At 39.9% G+C, this 18,845-nt stretch overlaps 1 protein-coding gene across 1 annotated transcript in view; it reads left to right on the plus strand.

The window, feature by feature from the left end:
* Positions 1-18,845, plus strand: part of MAPK10 (mitogen-activated protein kinase 10) — a 311,726-nt gene that overhangs the window by 35,836 nt on the left and 257,045 nt on the right. Inside the window, exon 4 of the mRNA XM_075998722.1 lies at positions 14,287-14,406. The gene's annotated coding sequence lies outside the window, so the exon portion shown is untranslated. The remainder of the gene's footprint in view (positions 1-14,286; positions 14,407-18,845) is intronic.

The raw sequence follows: 18,845 nt of genomic DNA on the forward strand, positions 1-18,845 counted from the left end.
CTATGTTTTCCTCTGCTCTCACACAACAACAACACAACAACCAACACAGGAGACTTCTGTGACCCCAAAATATGTGGGGATTTCTCTCCACCATCAAGCAAGCGGCAGACACCAACTGGGTGTCTTCCAATTCAATCCTTTTTTTTTTTTGAGACAGTCTCTCACTTTGTTCACCAGGCTAGAGTGAGTGCTGTGGCATCAGCCTAGCTCACAGCAACCTTCAACTCCTGGGCCTACTGCCTCAGCCTCCCGAGTAGCTGGGACTGCAGGCATAAGCCACCATGCCCGGCTAATTTTTTTTTTTTTTTTTGAGACAGAGTCTCGCTTTGTTGCCTAGGCTAGAGTGAGTGCCGTGGCATCAGCCTAGCTCACAGCAACCTCAATCTCCTGGGCTCAAGCAATCCTGCTGCCTCAGCCTCCCAAGTAGCTGGGACTACAGGCATGTGCCACCCTGCCCGGCTAATTTTTTTTTCTATATATATTAGTTGGCCAATTAGTTTCTTTCTATTTATAGTAGAGACGGGGTCTCGCTCTTGCTCAGGCTGGTTTTGAACTCCTGACCTCGAGCAATCCGCCCGCCTCGGCCTCCCAGAGAGCTAGGATTACAGGCGTGAGCCACCGCGCCCGGCCTAATTTTTTTGTATATATATTTTTAGTTGGTCAATTAATTTCTTTCTATTTTTAGTAGAGACAGGGTCTCGCTCAAGGTGGTTTTGAACTCCTGACCTTGAGCGATGCGCCCGCCTCAGCCTCCCAGAGTGCTAGGATTATAGGTGAGCCACTGCGCCTGGCCCCAATTCAATCCTAACACTAGCTACCTGGAGATAGGTCAGATCCCACCTGGTGAGCACTCATTCCCCAAAACTGCCCCTCACCTGCTTCAGAGGGGCAAGTCTGGGTCTTTAGAACTTCTGATGGACCAGCTTCAAGTTGGAATTCCCATGACCCCCTCCTTGGGTCTGATTACTTTACTCCAGGGACTCACAGAACTCAGGGAAACACTCACTTACATTAACCAATTTATTACAAAGGATATTTTAAAGGACATACATAAATGGCCAGATGAAGAGGTATATAGGGCAAGGTCTAGAAAGGTCCTGAGCACGGGGGCTTCTGTCCCTGTGGATTTGGGGTGCGCTACCCTCCCAGCACATGGATGAGTCCTTAATTCACCTTTTTGTCAGCCTCCATGTGTTCAGCTCTCTGGAAGCCCCCTGAATCCTGTCCTCTTGGGCCTTTTATGGAGACTATTGGATAGGCATGATTGAAGCAGGGACAACCGTGTCAAAGTGTGATTGGATAAAAAGGGTATGATCTAAACCCAATGAGGCCTGCCTATTCAGATTCTTCTTGGCCTCTCTGTGTAGCATTCCTTCCTCCAGTGTATGAGGCAAGACCCTTCTGGAATGAGGGTCTTATGACCTATAATCAGATTAGAGTCCTGCCCTGGGGGCAGGTGAAAGGAGAATAGGAGAAGATCAGAGAGCGAGAGAGATAGAGATTCTGTTTACTATAGCAAGAACTATGGGAGTTATGAGCCAGGAACTGTGGGTGAAAACCTATATTTAACTCATAAATATACATAGAGAGAGATATATCTAAGTATCTCTCATAACATCACAGGCACTAAGGCAAAATGTTCCTGGTCAGAGTTGAAGCTAAACAGATATTTAAAGTGCTAGAATGTATTCCTTCTTTCCGTGAACACCTCTCTTCTCCTACCTGTCCATTAGGATCTTTTTTATATTTTTTTGAGACAGAGTCTCATCTGTTGCCTGGGCTAGAGTGCCGTGGCATCAGCCTAGCTCACAGCAACCTCCAACTCCTGGGCTTAAGTGATCCTCCTGCCTCAGCCTCCCAAGTAGCTGGGACTACAGGCACATGCCACCATGCTCAGCTAATTTTTTCTATATATTTTTAGTTGGTCAATTAATTTCTTTCTGTTTTTTTTAGTAGAGGCGGAGTCTCGCTCTTGCTCAGGCTGGTCTCAAACTCCTGACCTTGAGCGATTCTCCCACCTCTGCCTCCCAGAATGCTAGGATTACAGACGTGAGCCACCATGCCCATCCTCCATTAGGATCTTTATGCTGTTTCCTGGACTTCTCTCAGTCCTTCTCCCTAATGTCCCACTATTTGCCCACCATGAAAAATGTGACATGAATGTATATTTTTCATTTAGAGAAATCCCTATCAAGACATGCCAATTTTCCCTTCTATTACCATAGAGTTCTACACTGTGTCATTGGAATGCAACCTCAGATGCTATCTTAGTAATTCTTCTGAGGTCTTTTCATCATGACCTTAATCGCCATGGAAAAGGTGTGGGTTTTAAAGAAGTTCTCAAGGATAGCATACCTGCCTTGGGCTTCCCCATGCTCACTAAAATGCCTTCTTTATTCTATTTTAGCAAAAAATCCCCTCCATGCTAAGGGTGAGGGGAAAGAAAGGAACAACAGGAGGGAGAAACTATCACGTCTTTTCGTGCACTCATTCCCAAGACTCATTCTTTTAACCTGATGCATTGATTCTACTCCTTTGAAAGTTTTCAGTCAAACAAAATCCTTGCACTAATTTATTTCAAAACAAGGCTATACCTTGTCATGTGTTTTTAGTCTTATGAAGATACACACATGGGCCTTGTGGTACTTTTTGGCTCCTTCATTACCGAACATCTTAAATATTTTGTAATAGAAAAAAGCAACACTGAGAAACATGGCCATGTCATTGTTTTCTGGCTTGATTCCTTCTTTCCATTGTAAATTTCTCCTTAGGAAACAAGTCTAAAGATTTTGTTTCCTCTTGAAGTAGTGAAATTTTAAAAAAACAATCAAATTTCAGTTTTGAAAGACAAGAGTTTTGCCTGCTTGTGTCTGTAACCAGGAAGCCGCTATAATCAGCAAAAGCTCTTTGTTCGCCACAGGAAGCAATCCGGTCATAACAACTTCCTTTCAATAGTTCAATAGAACTGTTGTCTCTGAACTTTATCAGATAGACCTACTACCAGAAATCCCCATGCATAACAGTATAAAAGATCTTTTTTATAAGCATTAAACCATACTTCTCTCACTATAAAGCTACATTTAGTTTTCTTTATATTTTCTCTGTTTATTAAATTACTTTGCATTGCTCAGTAATTTTGGTGAAAGAATTGAAAGTGGAGAGTATATGTAGTTGATGATGCTTTGATTCACTGAATTAAAACTACATTTGTGACTTGAAGCAACTGACAAGAGAGATATAAATAACTATTTAGAAGATGTTTGTGGCTTCATATACTGCTTCATTTCCAGTAAGAATAGTTGGTAGGCAGTAACTATAATACAGTCTGTAATGTCAGCCTCATCTGCAGTGTCAGCATTGTTTTACTCTCCCTGAAAGTATTTTTAAAATCATAATCATGTAAATGGCCTGGCACGGTTGCTCACCCCTGTAATCCTAGCACTCTGGGAGGCTGAGGTGGGCGGATCATTTGAGCTCAGGAGTTCGAGACCAGCCTGAGCAAGAGCGAGACCCTATCTCTATTAAAAAAATAGAAAGAAAATAATTGACCAACTAAAAATATATAGAAAAAATTAGCTGGGCATGGTGGTACATGCTTGTAGTCCCAGCTACTCAGGAGGCTGAGGCAGAAGGATTGCTTGAGCCCAGAAGTTTGAGGTTGCTGTGAGCTAGGCTGACACCATGGCACTCCAGCCCGGGCAACAGAATGAGACTCTGTCTCAAAAAAATAAAATAAGAGAAAAAAATCATAATCATGTAAATGCCTTTTTGTTTTTAATTTGAATGATCTTTATCCTTTCTGTTACCTCCTCTCCTCTACTTCATATTAGAAAATTATTTTCTGCTTAGAGATTATACCAGTGAGACCAGAAAGACAATGCATGACATCTTGGGTTAAGAATAATGTCTTAATCTCTTGTGGAAAAAACTCTTCTCCTAGGGCATTCTTTGGGGACTATAACCTTCTTATGGGAATTCCTCAATCCTTCTCGCATTCCCTATTCTCTCCCTCCCCATTAGCAACACTAAATTGGGCAAAGAAACATAAAATCATTTTTTTCCTCATCGCTTTTCTTCAGTCTTAGTTTAAATGACATTTCTACTGACTGAAGGGATCCAGAAATATACTACTGTGGAGAGTGTTTTTTCTTTAAACTTCCTCACTGCTAGTTATGGTTTCTTGGGTTTTGTTTTTTTTTTTTAGTGGAATGACTTTTTTTTTTGGTTGTTTTCTGTTCTCCTTTCCCTCCCTCACTTAGTGACTCACTCCATCTCTTCAGATCCCATCTTGAAACATTCCCGTTCCTGTTTTCTTTGGCCTGGCCTTGAGTCCCACACAGTCTAATTCCTTTCACACTCCCCACACTCCCCTTAATGTACTTGCCAAGGTTGCAAGTGTGCTTAATTGTATCTTTTCTGTATTCAAATTTTAGGTCTTCTCTTTTTTTGTGTTCAAAAAATTCAAGTTTTTCTTGAAATACATTACCCAGTCTATTTCCGTTCTATTTTTTTCCCCTCTTAATTAGAAATAAAGATGAACAGAATAGAGTGCAATAGACTTTAGTACACAGAATTAAAGGTTTATTTAGGGCTTACGTTTTCCTTAGAGCCCTGAGAGTCTGGTGTCTGTTAAGTCCTGTTTGGTGTGTGTTAATTGTGGTGTAGAATCTCAGGTTGTGCATCACTCTGGTGCATGGGAAGTTTGATCCCAGCAAGCCAGTGAGGACTTTTAGACATTATATATTCACAGAGAGAGGAAGAAAATTCCCAGAGGAAGTTGCAAGACATGGATATAGGAATGGAAGAAGAAAAAGCTGATAAATTAGTTTGATGAGGTCATGGTTAGCTTTGAACAGATGTAAAAGTCACTGGTTTGGTCTTTGTTACTGTTATAGCTCCATTCCTACTTCTTCTGGGCTCCATCTCAGTCCTCCCACCTGGACAGACTGAGCATGGGGTGTGAAATACTGCACCATATCCTTTCGGGCTTCCTTGGCTTTGTGATTTCACAGATTGGAGCAGCAGTAACAAATCTGCCTGGCACTGGTTCCCTCCCCTAGGCCCTTCCATGCCCTCTGCGGTTCTGATGACCAACTGCAGTGTGCTTAGGGCAGCAAGAGATAGGGCTTCCTCCAGCGTGATAGTATTTGGGTTCTTAGGCTGGATCAGGGGTTGAGGTCAGGGCTAAGCACCAGTTGCATTTTTGTTCTGGTGTCAGGCAATGCGAGGTTGTGGTATCCCTTCTGACAGAGATAAGATGAAAACAAGACGGAACACATAGAACTGGTACTGTTATGTTTCAGTCTCAGAAGGAAAATAAGCATTATCTGTAGTGTTCCCTTGAAAGTTTTTAGAAAGTTAATACTTTGGCTAGCATAACTGGGACATTTTGTCCTGTCATGCATTTATCTGAGAAATGTTGGGAGTTGGAACCTGAGCTAGGGTATGGTTGACAGGTCAGTCACCTCTCTGTGATATCAAAGGAGGTTTGTGGGTTTTGTTTTTTTTCCTGATGGGGTTTTTGCTATGTTGCCCAGGCTGCAGTGCAGTGGCTATTCACAGGCATGATCATAGTAAACTACAGCCTCGAACTCCTGGCCTCAGGGGCTCCTTCTCCCTCAGCCTCCCAAATATCTGGGACCGTAGGTATGTGCCACCCCACCCAGATAGGGAGTTTAGCCCTTTATTTTACAGTTGAAGAAACTTTAGGCTCAGGCTTATTGAAGGTCACAGAGCATATTAGAGGCAGAACCAGACCTAACCCTCAGTTTTCCAGTCTGCATCTAGTATTCCTTCCATCACACCACATTGTCCACTAGCACTTATGCTCGCTTCTGCTGCCTGGCCCAGGAGGCCAAGAGACAAGGGCCTATGACATGTCTTTTTAGTGTAATTGGGCTTCCTAATGTTATTTTTCTGGGCATTATGGATAATATTTCTATCTCTCCATATTCTGAATAAAAATGTTAATATCGTGCATACTCATTATGGAGAATAGAAAATTTAGAAACATAGAAGAAAATAACAACATTTTATAATCGACAGTACTGAAAATCATTACATTACACCTCACACAAAGTTCAATCTCATTTTCTTCCTGGATCTCATAATCCTTGGTGCATTGACTTATTTGATCAATTCCCTGATGTGCACCTGTCTGCCTTTGCCACTACCACCTGTCTCACAACAATGACCTATACCTCACATGGGCTCCAACGTGCCCTGCAGGGCTGCTGTTGCTGAACACCATCATGTGGACTCCCTCTTCATCCTACTCAGGCTCCGATACCCTGAGCCAGACCACTCTCATACCTGGGCACCCTCCTCACCCTGCTTAGCCTTGAACATCCATGCTAGGCTTTCTCTTCCTAGGAAGATGTTCGTTGTACCTCCCTCCGGGCCACCGTGGCTTTCCCTATTCTGGCACAAATGCTATCCTATTCATTTTTCCCTCATGCAAAATAAGGAAAGCAGAAGGGGAAACAAAAAGATCTACCTCTAGATCTTTATTGTTTCAGTCTTTACTATTATCCATGGGAATAAAATATGATTTAAAGATAATTTTATTTAAATCATCCTTTGCGAAATCATTCTTTGTATTCTCATGTAAGTATTTTTTGAGTAGTATCATAACACAATGTTGAAGTAAATGACTTTTTATTTTTGAAGAGAGTAGTAGGAAGAAAACCCTAGGAGTAAGAAAGCTAATTTGAGGATTCATCTACAGATAAAGGAAGGAAAATAAAGTTGAATTTTAGCAAGGCTAAATTTTTCTTCTAAAAAGACAGTACATAATGTCCAACTTAGGAAAGTTTTAAATTCAATAGGGAAAGCTATCACACAAACATGAATCCTCAGGATGGGTAAATCCTGTCTGGGTTCTGTGATTGCAGCACATTGGTTGCACATAAAGGATTGTTCTCTAAGACACATCTGTTTTCATCTAGAAAAATAAACAAAAAAGCCCTTTCTTACCCTTGGCTCCACTTCTTTGAATTATGTCAAGTAAAACTAAACATCGAAAACCAAAACTGTCCAAAGAAAGCATGGATTTATATGAGTATATTTACTATTATAAGTATTACATAAGAAGACTGCCTGCTGAGTATTCAAGAGGTTTTTTAGTGTAGGCTATGCTTTTCTATATATCACTAAACTATTAAATAGAAATTGTTATTGCGTTAGTCTTGCCTTGAGCCAGACTATCTGTTCCATTTTCCTCCATCAATTTTCAATTGACTAGAAAACCTCACAGTTGTCAATCTCTGGGGGCATAGGGAAATAAAATGTTCCTATTACATTTCTTCCTTATTACATTACTATAGACTCACTGTGGACTTCTTCTGGGATACATATCATGATTCTCTTGGTTCTATTTTATTCCCTAAAAGCACAATGGCTATAGACTTTATAGAAATCTTCTGGGATTATCTCCATCAGACTTGATAAAATATTTTGAATTATCTTGTACCATATTATAATAGACAAGCAAAACATTTCAAAATTTCAGTCCTGGGAATTTGGTAGACCAAATTCTTTTAGCTCAGATTGTTATGCATTTTTTCCCTTGAGGATTGTTTTACTATCAAAGTAAAGATGATGTGGTGACATAGATATCTCATAACATAACGAATACACTCATTTAAATATATTCTTGGATTAGCATATTGTTGATAGAAAGGAATATGGTTGACTTAGGCTGTGTCTTTTTTTTTTTTTTGAGACAGAGTCTCTCTTTGTTGCCCAGGCTAGAGTGAGTGCCGTGGCATCAGCCTAGCTCACAGCAAACCTCAAATTCCTGGGCTCAAGTGATCCTCCTGCCTCAGCCTCCTGAGTAGCTGGGACTACAGGCATGCGCCACCATTTTGCCTGGCTAATTTTTTCTATATATTTTTAGTTGGTCAATTAATTTCTTTCTATTTTGAGTAGAGACGGGGTCTTGCTCTTGCTCAGGCTGGTTTCGAACTCCTGACCTTGAGCAATCAGTCTGCCTCAGCCTCCCATAGTGCTAGGATTATAGGTGTGAGCCACCATGCCCGGCCAAGGGTTGTCTATTTTGAATGACTGTTAAATCTGTTCAGGTAGCAAGTAGATCATACTATTTTCTAGTAAATTTTGGAATTTTGTAAACCTTTTCTGGAACTTTCTGGCTTTGGCAGGAGAATCTCAGGTGATAACATCTCAGAAACAAATTTCAAGGGGACATTTCTTTTCTGTTACCAATAAAACTCAAAATGGAAACAAGGACCTAAAAATATAATTAAGACAGGATAGAAAAAGAATATTAAGCCATGTATACAGATGGACATGAGTCTGTGGTATTGGTTTTATAAGGTCCTGAGTAGAAAAGTGGCCTCTTCTATCTACCTTGTGTCTGAGCAGCATCAGATTCTTGATCATTTTCATTCTAAAGATGACTGGAGAAGGTATGAACTGATCTTTTGAAAATAAGCCTTTTTATTTTTGAATAATTTTAGACTTACAGAAAGATTATAAATATGGTACAGAATTTCTATATACTCCTCACTTCATTTTCCTTAATGATAATATCTTAAAATACCAATGTGTATTTGTCAAAATTAAGAAACCAACATTGGTACATCACTATTCATTAAACTTCAGACTTTAGTCAGATTTTACTAGTTTTTCCACTAACGTTCTTTTTCTGTTCCAGGATTCAATCTGGGATGCCACATTACATTAATTGTTACATTTCTTAGTCTCCTCTGGTCTTTGACAGTTTCTTAGTCTTTTCTTCTTTTTCATGACATAGTTTTGTGGTGTACTAGTCAGGTATTTTGGAGAAAATCCCTTAATTCTGGTGCATCTGATGTTTTTCTCATGATTAGACTGAAGTTACAAATTTTTGGAAAGAAGCGCTCTTCTTATCACACTGTATCAGGAATACATGCATTCCACATGATAAATCCTAATCCTAGTGATATTATCAGCTCTTGTCAGGTTTCTCCATTGTAAAAATTACTATTTTTCTATTTTCAAACTCTATTCTTTGGAAGCAAGTCACTAACTCTAGCTCCTACTCAAAGGGGATGAGGCTTGTGGGGAATTAATTTTCATCTCCTGGAAGGGAAATATTTATATACATTATTTGAAATTCATCTGTAAGAAAGATTTGTTTCTTTTCCTTTATTTATTTTTTCATTCATTCATTTATTCACTTATTCATTTATATCAGTGTGGACTCATGTGTATTTATTTTATACTTTGGATTATAATACAGTGCTACATTATTTATTTTGTTGCTCAAATTGTTCCAGCTTTGGCCATTGGTAGCTCTTTCCTATTGACTTCTCTGTACCTCTGACATGTTCTCATCCTCTTGTGTTTTGAGCTTTCTGGCACTCTACGTTGCTCTAGGTTCATCTTATCTTTATCCTGGCCAAGAATCAGCATTTCTTTAAGGAGTCCTGGTTTCATTTATTGGAGAATGTTATTTTGTTGAATTTTTATAGTGGATTAAAGCCTATGTAGACCTGGGCAGGTAGAGCTCTGACAGTTTTTACAACAGTGATCAACAGCATGATCAAAAGTCTAAGAATTTCACGGGAAGCCACCCTATTGAGAAATTTTATAAAAAATTCTATCAAAGGCATTTATTTTATTTTATTTTTTTTGCATCATGATGTCCAATATCAAAGACATTTAAGTGAATTATAGAACTGAAGAACAGCCACCTTAGGAATTTCACTAGACTGAGCAGGACTTATCAAACTGACACCATATTAAATCTTTATGATTCTTTTTTTTTTTTTTTTTTAAGATAGAGTCTCACTCTGTTGCCTGGGCTAGAGTGCCATGGTGTCAGCTTAGTTCACAGCAACCTCAAACTCCTGGGCTCAAGCAATCCGTCTGCCTCAGCCTCCCAAGTAGCTAGGACTACAGGAATGCGCCCCATGCCCAGCTAATTTTTTATATATATTTTTAGTTGTCCAGCTAATTTCTTTCTATTTTTAGTAGAGATGGGGGGTCTCACTCTTGCTCAGGCTGGTCTTGAACTCCTGACCTTGAGTGATCCTCCCGCTTTGGCCTCCCAGAGTGCTAGGATTACAGGCGTGAGCCACCACAACCCTGCCTAAATCTTTATGATTCATACCTGAGAGGTGCTACAGTGGAATTCAGTGGACTCTGACAACAGCTTGCATGAAATTTATTGGAACTTAGGTAAACAGGAGAAAAATATAAAAGTAGTAAGTAGATCCATACTTAAAGAAGTTCTGTGGTTAATTTCAAAACCAAGTTTTCTTTTTTTCCTGGATTAGTATTATGATATGATTCCTGAAAATGTCTGAGCGACATTCTAGTTATATTTCAACAAAATGTGGCATGCATAGTCAAAGGCACTATAAAGAGTATAAAGACATATAATACAGTGTCTGCCCTCTAGGGAGGTAAATAATCCAAGAAAACATTACATGGTGGGAACAACAAGTACTCATGAAGAGCCTCAGCAGCAATATGGTAAATACATTTAGTGGTTATGGCAACAGGATCCCTGGGGAGGCGGTAGAGAGCTGTATCTTTATTTTATTTTTTTATTTTTTATTTTTTCATTTATTTATTTATTTTTGAGACAGGGTCTCACTTTGTTGCTCAGGCTAGAGTGAGTGCCGTGGCATCAGCCTAGCTCACGAGAGCTGTATCTTTAGAGGCACTGAGAACCTGTAATTCTAAGCTGGGTGGTGGTGCCTCTGTGAGATGGGCAGGGAACGGGGACATTGGGGGAAATTGGCTCTTCTCTCGCTCTCTCTTTCTCGTGGGAGGAACATGCTCACAAGTCAGGGAGCAAAGGACGTTGAGTCCATGGGGCATGAAGTACATGGAGGTGGGAAAATTAAACAATAGGACAGTGCGTAGGAAGCAATATTTTAGTGAAACATATTTGTTCAGTAACTCTTGGCTCCAAACCACTTACATACCTGATTTTAAAGTAAAATCATTTAGAGTCAGTCCACCTTGTAGCCTGGAATAAACTAAAGAAAAACCAAACATATGTGCAGAGCAAATAGTCTTATGAACTCATAGTAGGGGAGATATTTAGCCAGTTAGTTAGGAATCTCAAAAGAATGAGTGATAATAGAGATCTCCGTTTTGGGTTTGGACCAAATCCTCAGTGCTGTACTTTTTTGAATGATTCATTTAACACATTTTTAATTTATTTTATTGTGGTAAAATATGCATAACAAATTTTACCATTTTAATAATTTTTAAGTATATCATTCATTGGCACTAAGTACATTCACATTGTTGTGCAATTTTCAGTATTATCCATCTCTAAAACTTTTTATTCATCCCATACCGAAACTCGGTACCCATTAAAAAATAACTTCTCACTCTCCTTCCTCCCGCCCCTGGTAACCATTGTCCTACTTTGTGCCTATCTATGTGACTACTCCAGGTACCTTGTATAAGTGGAATTATACCATATCTTTCCTTTCGTGTATGACTTAATTCACTTAGCATGATGTCTTCCAGGCTTATCCATATTGTGGTGCTCTACCTATATTCCTAAAGTAGTCACAGTCAAATGTGCTGAGGTTCTGTTTTTACTCTTGAGGAAACTTCATAGGCTGAGGTAAATAGCAGGACACACAAAACACACACTGGAGGGAAGAGTGTCCGGATTCAATGATAGAGACAGATGGCCAAAACAAGGGTCCCAGCCCCTTAGCTACTGGAGGTAGAGTTGGAGATTGAGGACCTGGCATAGCACTAGGGATGCAGGCAATGAGGAACCAAGCCACAAGGCTGGGGCAATGGTGTGAGGCTGGGATGCTGGACTGGGGCGAAATCATCAGATGGGAAGGACCCCGCAAACTTGTGAGCCTCAGAGTAAGAGCACATACGGAGGTTATCATAGGTTCAGAAAAGTAGAGGGAAAGATTCCAATGAGTGACTCAGACACCGCGGAGGGAGAGACCACTTGACTCGTATGCCAAAGAAGGAAAGGAACAAGAGGTTGTTTGACCCAGAAGAGTTTTCAAGGAAAAGGTGGTATCTAAATGGGTAGCATTTGGATAGTAAGAGAGGACTGGAGTAATGATTTACTCAGAGGAGGTGACATTAGGAGAAATAGGTGGAAACTGCAACATGCTTTGGAGCTAAATAGACCAGTTTGGCTGGGGTTTTATGGAATGCAGGAGATAGAAGTAGGTTAATGGAGCCAGTTTATAGAGTGCAGTTATCGACAGATAAATGATTCAGATTATTTTGAAAGCAATAGATATCACCAGAAAATGAACCAGCTCTATCCTTTCTTTTGCCTCAGTTCCCACTGACCTTCAGTAGAACAGTTAGCATGTTTTGCCTCATAGTAGGCTAGGGAATATCTCTGTCTCCTGGGAGAATATAAACCGTCTGAAGGCAGCTCTGTCTTATTAAAGATACTGTCGCTTATATGTAAAGCACAATGTCTTGAACTTCTTAGGTCCTCATTAAGCATTCTTTGAATTGAATGGTAAATAGAGGTTTTGATGGGGGAGTGGGGGAAAATGGTCAAGGCTATAATTTAGAAAAATTAATCTGATGACAATGGGTAGGGAAAATAGATAGGTTGACTAGTGGGGAAGGTATTTTGATAATGAGGTGGTGAGGTAACCGAGGGCATTTCTCTACTGTGCCTTCATTAGAAGGGAAGAATTTGAAGAAAAATCTGATACCAGATTACCCAGTTTTTACATGCCAGCAGTCTTTCAGAGGCAGCTCAAAGCAAAGGTTTGGAAGAAAAAAAGAAAGAAAGAAAAAGCTAAGGAATGAATCCTCGGTTACTCCTCCTGCATATTTTCTCCTGAGGAATTTTTAACAGATTACTTCACATACAGCCAACAAATATAATTTTTTTCTTTCTGAAATCCTAGAAACTGGAGTTTCTACAGAAAATACTATCTATATTAAGCAGAAAGAAAAATTAATCTAACTGTTCTAATTTTCTATTTGGACTTGTTTAGTTGGTGATTTTGTGGAGTCTTTAAAAATATGGGTTTTTTGTTTTTTGTTGTTTTTTTTTTTGTTTGGTTGTTTTTGAGACAGGGTCTTGCTCTTTTGCCCAGGCTGGAGTGCAGTGGCCTCATCACAGCTCACTGCAGCCTCTAACTCCTGGGCTCACGTGATCCTCTTGCCTCAGCCTCCTAAGTAGCTGGGACTACAGGTGCGCACCACTGTGCCTGGCTAAATTTTAAAAAGTTTTTGTAGAGCTGGAGTCTCACTATTGCCCAGGCTGGTTTTGAACTCCTGGGCTCTAGTGATTCTCTTACCTTGCACTTCCCAAAGTGCTAGGATTACAAGCATGAGCCTCCATGCCTGGCAATAAATATGTGTAATACTGTCTGTGAACATTAGGAAATAACATTATATTTGACAAGATTTTGGTTGGCACAGGGAAGCACAGTGAAGTGTTTCCTAGTTATATGTAAATAAGATTACTTACTGAGAATTAAGCCTATAAAATTCACCCACAAGCAGTAGATTAGCTACCTGTACAAATAAACCATGAGAGATTGCCTGCAAGTCTCAGTCTAAAGAGTTTGGACAAACTTTAGGAGACACAAATTTCTCTGCAATGCTTTGGCACAAGAAAAATACAGTATTTCATTTTCTAAATCAAATGAAATCTGATTCTGGGCCCTCACTCCTGAGGGGGCTGGTGTTGAGATACCAAATGCCAATGTTTATTGAGGATTCCTCCTCTTTCCCTGGAGTTTGCCTTCAGTAATTGCCTGGGAACTTCTTGGGCCCATGGGATCCAGTTTGAAGATGAGTGGCTCCTCTCACCCTTTCCCACTGGCCGGTGGGGTCTTTTTGCTGAGGCTCCTTAGGCTCCCTCACCTATCCCTCGCTTACTGTGCATCCTTCTTTTCCTGCCATGCAGCTTCACCCTCCCCCAACCCTGGATGCTTTGTGCCAGGAGACTATGACTTGCCCTATGTGATAACTCTAAATTCTGACCCCAGAAGAATAGAAGGGTTTAAATGGAGAAGAAAAAGAACTAGAACTAAAAAAACAAAAACAGAACCTCTACCAAAATGCCAACAAAACAGAAAAAAAAAAAGAAAGAAAAATAAGTTTAAATGTTTGGAGCTCCATCTTCTGGTCATGAAATAGGATGGAACTGAAATGTGATATTTATCATAAAAGCTAAAATGTATTGACAGGAACTGTGTTAATTATCTCATTTAAATTGATCTGTCCTGCCAAATAAGCTACACACTATTTTTTTGTTGTTCTTATTTTTTTACTTTTTATTTACTTATTTTATTTTATTTTATTTAGAGACAAGGTCTCACTCTGTCACCCAGTTTGTAGTGCAACTTCCAACTCCCAGGCTCAGGTGATCCTCCTGGCTCAGCCTCCCACGTAGCTGGGACTACAGACGATCATCACCATGTCCAGGTAAGTTTTAAAATATTTTATAGATACAGGGTCTCACTATATTGCTCAGGCTGGTCTCGAACACCCATCTCAAGCCATCCTCTTGGCCTCCCAAAGATATGAAGTTTACATGAAAAAAATGAACAGGGATATCTAGGAAAATACTGATAAAGAAATGCCATGATGAGGACCAGGCCTACCAGTTACTAACACATATTATAAAACTTCAATAATTAAAAAAGCTTTAAGAGGTAGACCCATGAAATAGAAATTTTAAAATGGACCCCAAAGGTAGGGATTTTGTATATGATAAAAGAGGCCTCCCAGATCAATGAGGGTGAAGATGAATTAGTCAATAAATGGATTGGGAAACACAAAGCACACCTGGAAGTGCAGAGCCTACATACTCTTGAGCTTGGAAATTAAGACACTTTACAATCTGGCTCCAACATCTTGTTTTATCACCATTCATTTGTCCATTTTAACAAACATGTACTGAAACCTACCAGGCAAACAGTATTGTGTTTACCTGGCTAGGCTCTGTGGGAAGCACAAACCCATCAGTCTTGGTGCCTGCTTTCAAGGAGCAACTGTTTAATTTACATGCCATCAAAAAGCATATTGATTATTTTACATTTAGTGTAAACTACACAAATAATACAGGTCCTCTCCCCAAAATGAAACTTGACAGACATCCCTTCCCTGATTCCATTCCCCACTTTCTTACCAGTGGTTCCTGAGGTCACCTTTCAAATAAACCATTTGTACTTGTATCTTTGACTCATGGTCTACTTCAGTTAGTGCTTACTCTGTGCTAAGAGGGGCTAAGAATCTAAGAGTGCTAAGAGTGCCAAGAGTCCTTTATGAAATGTATAATTACATTAGCTTCACTTTATAAATGAAGTTAAATTAAATAAGATACTTGGGGATGCTCAGCAAGTGACAAAAACATAATTTGAACCAACGTCTCTCTGACGTTCAGAAGCCAATTTTTGACCATTAGATTGAGAAACAACTGCCTTTCTAGAATATCCTTCACTCATTTTTCTCATGAAAATTCTCCTGCTCCTTATTGGTTCTGTTCAAAGGGCAGTTCCTCAGTAAAGAATTCCCTTATGTTATGTTCCCATTCACAATTAATAATCCCTTCTCTAGATTTCCATATAACTAACTGCCTTTCTTGTGGAATTTAATACTCTTGTCTTTGTTTATAGGTGTGCATGTATCATTTTCTATGTGTATAGAATCCTGCCTAAGTGCCTAACACACATCAGGGGCTTTAAAAATGTTTTTTCTTGAAGGAATAATTATAAATTCCTTGAGGCCAAGGATCGTGTCTCCACTTTGCCTAACTCATGTCTTATGTTAAGGATGAGTTCAATGAAAATTGAACTTCAGGAACAAAGTCATCTGCTAGAGAGTATAGTATTACACAGGAGAATGAATTGGGAAAGTAATCGATAGATATTTTCACAATAAGTAGGCTATTTCATGATTTATTTATTTAATTAATTTATTTATTTGAGACAGAGTCTCACTTTGTTGCCCAGGCTAGAGTGCCGTGGCATCAGCCTAGCTCACAGCAACTTCAAACTCCTGGACTCAAGCAATTCTACTGCCTCAGCCTCCCGAGTAGCTGGGACTACAGGCATGTGCCACCATGCCCAGCTAATTTTTTCTATATATATTAGTTGGCCAATTTCTTTCTATTTATAGTAGAGATGGGGTCTCGCTCAAGCTGGTTTCGAACTCCTGACCTTGAGCGAGCTGCCCGCCTCAGCCTCCCAGAGTGCTAGGATTACAGGCGTGAGCCACTGCGCCCGGCCTATTTCATGATTTAAAGAAACTTTAAAACTAGTATAATTTGAATAAGCCAATAGGTTTGTGAATCCAGCAAAAGGCTAATCTAGTGTGTTCACAGGCTGTCTTTCAATATCTCTTCTGTACCTAGTCCAGTACTAGCTAGGCATTATGGTATAATGGGAATATACATATAAAAAAAAATGTCTGAAGCTCTTACATCTTAGGCAGGGATTCACATTTAAGAGAATGAATGAAAAAATGAAACTTAAAAACAAGTTATCAGGCCGGGCGCGGTGGCTCACGCCTGTAATCCTAGCACTCTGGGAGGCTGAGGCGGGCGGATTGCTTGAGGTCAGGAGTTCGAAACCAGCCTGAGCAAGAGCGAGACCCCATCTCTACTATATAAATAGAAAGAAATTAATTGGCCAACTAATATATATAGAAAAAATTAGCCGGGCATGGTGGCGCATGCCTGTAGTCCCAGCTACTTGGGAGGCTGAGGCAGGAGAATTGCCGGAGCCCAAGGAGTTTGAGGTTGCTGTGAGTGAGGCTGATGCCAAGGCACTCACTCTAGCCTGGGCAACAAAGCGAGACTCTGTCTCAAAAAAAAACACCAAAACAAACCAAAAAAAAACACCAAGTTATCAAAGAGTAGAAAATTTGTTTGAGAAATAGTTTAAATTGCTAAAGGGCCATAGAGGAATGATAAAGTTGTGCTGTTGGTCAGCTAGGGAAAACTTCCAGAAATAGGTGAAGGTTGAACCAGAACAAAGATGTGATGGGTGCTATTTGGCAGAGAGCAGTGGGCAGAGCACTTTGGCTAATATGAAAAATAGTTCAGGGTCTAGAATTGCATGTTATATTTGTGGGGAATGCAGAGTGGATGGGCTTTGCTGGTGGCAGGGCTCTGCTGGGAACATTTATTCACCCAAGGGGGGACTCCAGGCAAACTGGGAGGCAGGTGATGCTGGACTTGGGAGTTCTAGCTGAGTCTTTCAGCACCTCCTTTCCTCCTTCTGGCTCTTCCTTCCTTCCCATCCCTCTCCCTAGGCAGTTCATCATGTGTCTCATTGCCAGCTCTCACTTAGGGACGTGCTCACTCAGGTGTAGATGATGACGATTCAGGATGTGGAAAGGCAAAGCAATTGGAGGGTGGGGTGGCAAGAGGAGGGGAGGAAAAGATTTTGTAGTTAAGACACAAATGTTAGCAAAGGTACAGGTGTGAATGTTTGTAGACGACTTGATGAAAAGGTAGTGGTTTCATTTGGCTAGGGTAGTGGGGTTCCTAACATTTTTTAGTATGAGAACCCCTTGTTAATATGAAAAAAAATTGGTAGGCCCCTACATAATAGCAACTGCACTATTAGTATCCTTTGAGAAAATACATGATGATAAAATATACTTTAAATTAATAAATATTTTAAAGTAACAGATTATATAGTACTTAGTTCACAGACAATAATTGAAAGGATGTGGATTCACAGACCCCTTTATATTACTCTGATACTTCCCAAATCCTTGGCCCATAGGTTGAATTCCACTGGGCTAGCATAGGATTTCCACAGGGAGGTTCACTCCATCAGACTCATTCATTCAACAAATATTTATTGAGCATCTACTAAGTACAACCATCCTCTTTTAGGAACTGGGAAAATAGCTGTAAAAGAAACAAAGCTCTTCCTGTCAGGGAGCTTATATTTTACTGGGAGGACACAGATAATAAAAAATAATACACACATAACTATGACATTTCCAATGGTGTATTTGCAATAGTGCTAAGTGTGGTGGAGAATAGGGATTACATGGGTAAGCTGGGGGGATGTTACTTAAATAGAGGGAAGGAAGAACTCTCCAGTGGACAATCTATAAAGAGACATTTGAATGAGTCAGAGAGCCCTACATCTCTCAACGAGAAGAGTGGAACTGCTATTGCAAAGCCCAAGAGGTGTGTGCATGTTTGTTGTCCTTGGGTAAGAGCAAGGAGACTGGTGTGGCAGAGGGAAGGTTAGAGGGATGGAGGATTGTGGTAGAGGGATGAGGTCAGGCAGTGGGTAGCCACCTTTTGTATGCTCTTGCTGGCCATTGTAAGCACTTTGAATTTTACCCTAAGTTAAACAGGAAGAAGCCTTTGGGGAATTTTAATCAGAATAGTGACATAATCTGACTTATATTTTGAAAGCATCACCACGGCTGTTTGCGAAATAGATTATTAGGTAAGGGTTGAAGCAAGAGACCATTTCTAGAAATCAGGCTAGAGATTAATCCTCCAATGCTTCTGATTGGTTGAGTGAGATGAGGCCTGAGAACTGACCCTTGGATTTCACAATGGGGAGGTTACTGAGGAGTGTATACTCAGTTTGCTAGGTAATAAAGAGGCTTTGAAGATTTTATAGGGAAATGATATCATCACTTTTGTACTTTATGAAAATTTATCAATTGGCAGCAGTAGATGGGAAGAATTAGATGAAAAAGTCTGAGGATAAAGAGATATTTTAGGTACTCATTTTAATCAATCTTATTGGAAGATTATGAGGGCTGGAATTAAGGTAGCAAAGGTCAGAATGGAAATGACATTTCAGAGTCTGAATTGGAAGAACTAGACAATTAAAGGAATACAGAATAAGAGACAGAAGAGTCAAAGTTAAAATTTTGAAATT

Source organism: Microcebus murinus, chromosome 29, assembly GCF_040939455.1.
Source record: "Microcebus murinus isolate Inina chromosome 29, M.murinus_Inina_mat1.0, whole genome shotgun sequence".
Lineage (NCBI taxonomy): Eukaryota > Metazoa > Chordata > Mammalia > Primates > Cheirogaleidae > Microcebus > Microcebus murinus.